Consider the following 7,302-nt stretch of genomic DNA (forward strand, 5'->3'; position numbering starts at 1 on the left):
ACTCGTAAACCTATTAAGGGCTGGAAAATAAGTGTGGAAATGTCTCACGGCTATCATAACTCATCCATACATGCAGAACTAGGGTGGCTGTGACTCCTCAAATCATCTTAGATTACTTTAAGTAGAGGGCAGAGAAAAATAATGCACATCTATGAATGTGAGAAGATACAATTGATTCAAAGATTTATTCTTGTTGTGGTACTTTATGTAAAGAGGTTAGGGGGCATTAGGTAAATAATTGTCTATTTTTTACTGTAAAAGAACAAAAAATAAATAAATTAAATCAGGGTTGAAAGCAACTAAGTACATTTACTCTGTCGCTGTACTTGTACTTAAATTGCGTAATTCCATTTTAAATGAGCCTACTTGATACTCTCATACATTTCAGAGGGAACTATTATACTTTTTACTCCATTAGATTTATGTGATAAGTTTAGTTTCTGATCACTTTGCAGATTTAGATTATTAATATAATACTTTGTACAAAAACTTCTTATAGATTAAGCTACCATGAAGTATAAAAAGTAACTGAAATTAATTTAATCTATCATTAATTATAATCCAATTGTATAATATACATTATTCTTAAATCAGCCCTTCTGTATAATGAGTACTTATGACTATAGTAGAATATATAATATATTTGTTGCTAATACTAAAGAGTTTTACTAGAGTATTTCTACACTGTGGTATTACTTTAACTTAAGTACATTATCAGAGTCCTCCACCATTGAATAAAAAAATACAATGCAATAAAATTGACAATTAACAACAATTTGACCTTCTTTTTAAAGCTCCCTTTGATATGATTTAAAACTTTTGAACTTTGGCGACTCCTAGTGGTCGTATTAAAATAAAAAATACACTACACTATAGTATTAGAGAGCAATGCTCACTGATACACAGATCTCTCTCTACTAAACTGCACCAGGGACACTGAGGTTAATCCGCTAGAAGCAACACACATAGGTTGCACACACACTGGGATTGTGTCTTTCTCTCTTCATGTTGGTGTTGAAATCTGGAAATTATAATCTGCACATCAGAAAAAGAAGAGATCAAGGTCAAGGACAGTTTTATTATCCCCGTAGGATAATAAACTCAGACAACAAACAATAAGCAACAACCAATACACCTTAAATACAATACATAGGCCAAGGGCAGTAGACAGCCAGGACCTTGAACAGGTGTGGAAGGTCACTTAAGGTTGTGCCTGCACACTTTTACTGTTCCCTGTAGTCTGTTCCTCTTTTTAAGGGTAAGTAACCCGTAGCAGCTAACAGAAGAAAACATCCTGATTCAATAAAACAGGAATTAAACATTTTCATTAATGTATTATGAGGACAAAAAAACGAAGGAGCAATGTGTTATTTCTTGTTTTTAATGTTGGTTATAAATTCATTTATGTGCATTACACTCCTCAAATAGTAAAAGAGGATCTAGGCCCTTTTCACTCAGGAAGATTACCACTGCATGCATTACCACTTCCTGCTTCCTCCTTCCTTTTATAACATACATTAAGTGAGAGAACACAACATGCCGAAGAATACTTCATATCCCTGAGCACGAAGAACCTTAAACTCTATCAGATGTGTGAAACCAAACACAGTCTTATAGTCAGACCATGCCAGTATAGTTTTAATATGAACACACACACACACACACACACACACACACACATATACCTCTGCCAACATGCTATTATTATCTGGGACATCTGTCTTTACTACAATATTGATCCTAGACTTTTTAAGATATTAAAATTATATTTTAAGACACTATGTGCACATTTGGTCCGCTCAGAGTTTCCACTCCCGAATCTGTGAATGTGATTTCAGAGTATATAAAGAAACATATGAACAGGAAATCCACCATATACTTTTCTTTTAAACTTACTACTATTTCTAACTGTTAATACAAATGTCTGTGGAGTTTCACTTTGATGGCAGTAACATTCAACTTCCAATCCTCCCTAAACCATGGGTTCCCAATCTGAGGTTCAGGGCCCCTTAAAAGGGTTGCAAGATGATTAACGGGATAAGAGAGAACCAAAAAATGTTAAAATGTTAATGTTAATATAGAAAATACATAATATACATAATATTTTACTTTAAAAATTATTTTAAACCAAACTTTTGCTTTGGTTAAACTTCTTATGACTCAAATCTGTGACACAAACACGTAAAAAGGGAGGCTGACAACTGTTTTAAAGGTAATATTTGCTTTCTTGCCAACATTTCTAAGCTAAGCTAAGCTAACCTGCTGCTGACAGTAGCTCTATATTTACCGTACAAACATGAGCGTGTTATCCATCTTCTCATCAGGACACCAGTTATCTAACAAACTCTGTATCAGTGTTAATTTCATTTCACAAAACATTCAGTTAGTATCGGAAACAGAATTCTTCATGTTCACATTTCACCGTCCTCCTATCATCATTACTGGCCCCCCGCCCAGGCCCGAATAAAATTCAGCGTGTGAAAATTCAGAAACATGTCCAGCACAGCCTCTCGTGCTGAGAAATGCTAACTCAGGGAGCATCTTCAGCCCCGTGAAGCATCCCCCAGCGTCCTGTTTGGAGTCTGGCTGAACATACCAATCCAGAGGCTCCAGCAGAGACTTTTATTTGTGAGCAGCGTAGTCAGGCGTTGGAGGGATGAGACTCGTTGCGGTTACCAAGCAGAATCTGGTCCTCATTTCTGTAATTGAATATGCATGGCTGTCTCAGATACTCGCTCCCATATCCCCATTCACTCCTTGATTCCTTCCCTTGATCCCATTCTACCTAATTCCTCCATTTCCCTTCCACCTCCTTTGTATTCCTGCCTCCCTGTTGTCCCCTTTCTCTCCTTCCCTCCTTAAATTACTCCTTCTATCTTCCGCCCTTCCTTCTCGTTTACCAGGACTCGGGCTGCAGTTGATTAGTGCTGTTGGATGCATTTGTTTCCACTGCTGCGCCCCGTCTCAGCAGATGTGTATAAATAGGCCCTCTGGCGTTGTAATTGCTAATAAGGATCCTGTGTGTGTGCAGAAAAGACGAGCTGCTGCCACAAGAATTTGTATGGCAGCCAGCTCCCCCTGAACACACAGAGAGGGGATTCATCAGCAACTCCAAGCCCAGGAGGAAGCCTCTGTGCTGGAGTAGATAATGAGGAGGCCAGGCCTCACAGCCTAGGTCTCAATCTCTGAAAAACATCTCGGTGCATCAATCATGGTTTTCCCCTGTTTAAACCAAAGGGTAAGAGTCTGGCAAAGACTCATCTCCTCCAATTAGGCTTCCAGCAGCCTCAGTAACAAGAGCCTCCCTATTATAGTGCAATTAAACCTTGGACACCAACATTAGTTTAGGCTGTTGTGAACACTTTGCACTCTCCCCATATCTAACGTGTAATTACACTATTTGAGTTGGAACCGGTGCTGAAATGATTGGTAGATCAACAGAAATGTAACAAGAAACTGATATGATTTTATTACTGTGACCATGTTAGCATTCAGCTCAATCAGTTGCCATGCCCACGGTGCATTGATCCAGGCCATAAGCCTGTCTGCCTGAACCTTTACTCCCTGCAGAATATCCCTGAATACACACCACGCAGACCATGGGCCACTGGAGCTGAAAAGGAGAGCTGTGCACAATAGACAATAAAAACATGTTCTTTTGACATGTGTTGATCAAATAGCATGCCTGTCTTTCAGTAACTGGTAAGGTTGAGGACTCAAGAACCAGGTTGCACTGTTTATACAATCATATAAGTGAAAAAACACATACAACAGCCTGTAAATACAAACCAATAACTGAGGCATCTGGGTGCTTATAGGCTGTTAGTTAACAAACGCTGATGACGGCTCAATTTTTTGTCTATTATGTGCATGAATAAAGGCCCATGTTTACTGATGTGTTTCTGCTTTCTATGCTGTGCAGGTACCAGAAAGCGAGAACACTTTACATCGATCCTTTTATCTCTGCACTGGCTGCCTGTTAGTTAGTTTTAAAGTAGATTTTAATTATCTCTTTTAAGGCACGAAGTCCTGGAGCTTTTAATCCCCCATGTGCCTCCACGGGCCCTGAGGTCCTCAAATGCAGCTCTCCTGGTGGTTCCCAAAACAAGATTTAAAAAGGTGACAGAGCTTTTTGCCATTAGAGCCCCAAAACTGTGGAACATCCTTCCAAAGGTTTTATTTTTATTGTTGTTATTTATTTATTGCTGTGTTTTACAGTGTTTTATTCTGTATATTGTTACTCATGCTGCTATGGTTCCTAGTGTTCTGTTGTTTGTGTTGTTTTTACCCTGTAAAAGCCCTTTATAAACCCGTTTTTTGAAAGGTGCTATATAAATAAAGTTTATTATAAGTATATACTGTATATCTGACGAGGAATGCTTTATCTAGTAATTGCCATCCTTTAAAATAATGGAGGTGGGGTTGTATTGCTGACCGTGCTAAGGTATCTTACCTCTATCTTACTGCTTCCCCAGCCCGGCTCCAGACAGACAGACCCTTTCACATCTATTACACCTCAACAGGCTGAATCTGATGATGTGACACTGAGCTGTAGTTCCTGTTCTGAGACTGCACACGGTGAGGCAAAGAGGAGAGAGCCAAATGTCTGGGATGCAGTCGAGGATTGAGCTGTTACATTTCAGCTTCCAGGTTTTTGTAGTAGTGCAGCTCAAAGCATTTTAGCTTCCAAATTTCTGAAAATACCTTTTTAGTTGTTTGACTGTTAGCTGAACAAAACAAAGACATCAGTTTGGGGTCTGGGAAACCGTCAGAGGTATTGTACACTAGGCTAAACTCCCTTGTGGCTGGATTTTGGCCTCAGGCTGAGAGTCTTCACATCACACCTCCTGTCTCAGCTCAGCTCTGACAGCCAACCATATACAGTATCATATTGAGGTTGATGGACAATGAAGGAGGTGATGAGTGTCCTTGCATGTGTAAAAGAGAGCGAGGGCATGAAAGAAATCCCCCACATTTCATTTCCTCTGTCTAACTCCTACACACACTCTTGCTCTCACACACACAGGCAGAGCATCTGGTCACGTACACTGCAGGGTTTTTTCTCTCAACATGCCGTCTGAAGCCTCGAGGGATCTGAAGACAGTTTGACTGTGATAAATAACCTGTGGTCTCTCTCTTTGCATCCGTTGTGATGGATGCTCTGCCATACCAGCGCAAATGTAAGTTATCATTATGCTGGAGGAATTTCTCTCAGAAGTGTGGTTTTAAATGTAAAAGATGAGTGCTATTTTTCAAACTCAAATGACAACAAGAGAGATGGAGGCGAATGAGCTTTTCGTGCAGTTTTTGCGATTCAGTGTTTCCCATTGAAATCCACTAAGACCTTTGCTGTGATCTCTAATTTTCTCCAGCTGTAAGATAAAAGTCAAATAAAGTTGTGTTCAAGCACTCCTTGGATTCCTCTCCTCCCTTCCATGACTTCCATCCCTCCCATTTGTCTTCCTCCTCCTCCCACCTCCTCCCTCCCATCTCCTCCTCCCACGGGTTGGAACAGGCAAGAAGAGTACGGGAGGACACACTGAGCCGCATGCTGTTCTTGTTTGCCTTTCCCAGATTGCCCTGCTGCTAGCCCTGGTGCTAGTGGGAGTTGCCAGTTCCCCTCATCATGTTATCTCCACAGTCAGGTCCTACAGTTATCTCCGAACCATCCTACACTGTCATGGCAGTTATTTTACATTTTCCACACTTTTTTTTTTTTGTGCTCTAAGGTATGAATAGAAACTCTTTATAGTACTGCCGTGGAAAAATCAGATCCATATTTTAAAGGTGCACTGGGAATCTTTGCATGTTGGCAGCTTCAAATTGATATATTTCCCTTTCTGTGGGGAGGGAAGTGTGCATAGATGTGTATATTAATAAGAATATTGTTTCAATATTAATCAACAACACAATACATTAAAAAAATAAAAGGTTTGTGTTTAAATGTCAGCATTATTTCAGGCAAAACTCAACATGTGAAACAAAAACTTCAATACAATGTACAATTAACTAATGTGCTTTGTCTCAACCAGGACAGATGGGATACTTTCCTCTCCTGCTGCTTCATATTATGATTAAGGCCGATCAGTGGGTGTATTTTAAGTTAAACTCTTGCCCAGTCAGCTGTAATGCTTTGCATGAGGATACTGGGCCACAACATACATGGTAAACACAGCATGAGCAGGCTGGCACATGAACAGAAACGTTTATTAATGTGCTTTGTTATCAAAGAGAATAAAATGTAATGAAACTGTTGCATAGCCACTTTAAGAGTGAAACCTATCCAGAAGACATTCATGAATCAAATCACTGAAAGGAATGAAGACACACTCCCTCAAGATGCATGGAAACATAATTGTGACCCCCAATCAGCTTTGTGAACTCCCTGCATGACTCTGAGGACATTTTGTGATTTTGCACTACATAAATAAATTTGACTACACCTTTAAAATCAGTATAGGATAACCAGAAGGAGGTGTAGTTTACACCAAACAAACACAACCTGATTAGGAAGCCATCAGACACTTATGCAACTCAGCACAGCTCGGCTCTCAGATGGTGTTACAACAACGCCCTCCTCTGCTCTTCCTTGGTACTCGGATGCATGAACAGCTGGGACAATGCTGCCCCCTTGTGCCGCTTCTTTTCTGATATGGTTCCATCAACGCCACCATCACTTTTGGGTTTTTTCTTTGTAAATATGAGGACAGATGAGATAATGGAAAGGGATGGGGAAAAATGGCACACTCAAAAGCTTCATGAATATTTTAAAACTTTAATATACAGTGCTTCATAAATCATTACTAAAAACACAGGTGGTAAAAATCAAATCGAAACAAATAAGTTACACTGTAGTAAAAAGCACTTGAGATTCCTTTCCGTTTTTCATCATTAGTGTGAACCCCATATGAAAATAGCATAGAAAGTATGCAAACATAGAATTTCATTCATATATATTTTCTAATCTTTAGCTAAATAAACCTTTTGTCCCCTTTAAAATTCCCTTAACCAACTGGATGAAATGAGAAAAAGTTTTACAGCTGTGTGTTTGTGTGTCGTGGCCTCGATTTCATCTCGAATTCATTCTTCTTAAAACAGCTTGAAAACCTTTTTGTGGACAACAACTTTTCCCCACGTGAGAACCTCAGGACAAGCCCTAAATAAAAAAGGAAATATAAATTAACATACCAAACATGTGAACAGTCTGCAAAAACTTTTTTTTTTTTCCATTGACAATTTTACATTTGACCTCAAAGCATTCTCACACACACTTTTAAGTTTGTCCACACACACACACACACA

General features: G+C 39.3%; 1 protein-coding gene across 4 annotated transcripts in view; it reads right to left on the bottom strand.

The window, feature by feature from the left end:
- Nucleotides 1-6,759: 6,759 nt before the first annotated feature.
- Nucleotides 6,760-7,302, bottom strand: part of mideasb (mitotic deacetylase associated SANT domain protein b) — a 23,720-nt gene continuing 23,177 nt past the window's right edge. For all 4 annotated transcript variants that reach the window (XM_035674722.1, XM_035674719.1, XM_035674721.1 and 1 more), the window contains exon 14: nt 6,760-7,156. The gene's annotated coding sequence lies outside the window, so the exon portion shown is untranslated. The remainder of the gene's footprint in view (nt 7,157-7,302) is intronic.

This window comes from Morone saxatilis, unplaced genomic scaffold (assembly GCF_004916995.1).
Source record: "Morone saxatilis isolate NCDOM2014 unplaced genomic scaffold, NCSU_SB_2.0 Contig3, whole genome shotgun sequence".
NCBI lineage: Eukaryota > Metazoa > Chordata > Actinopteri > Moronidae > Morone > Morone saxatilis.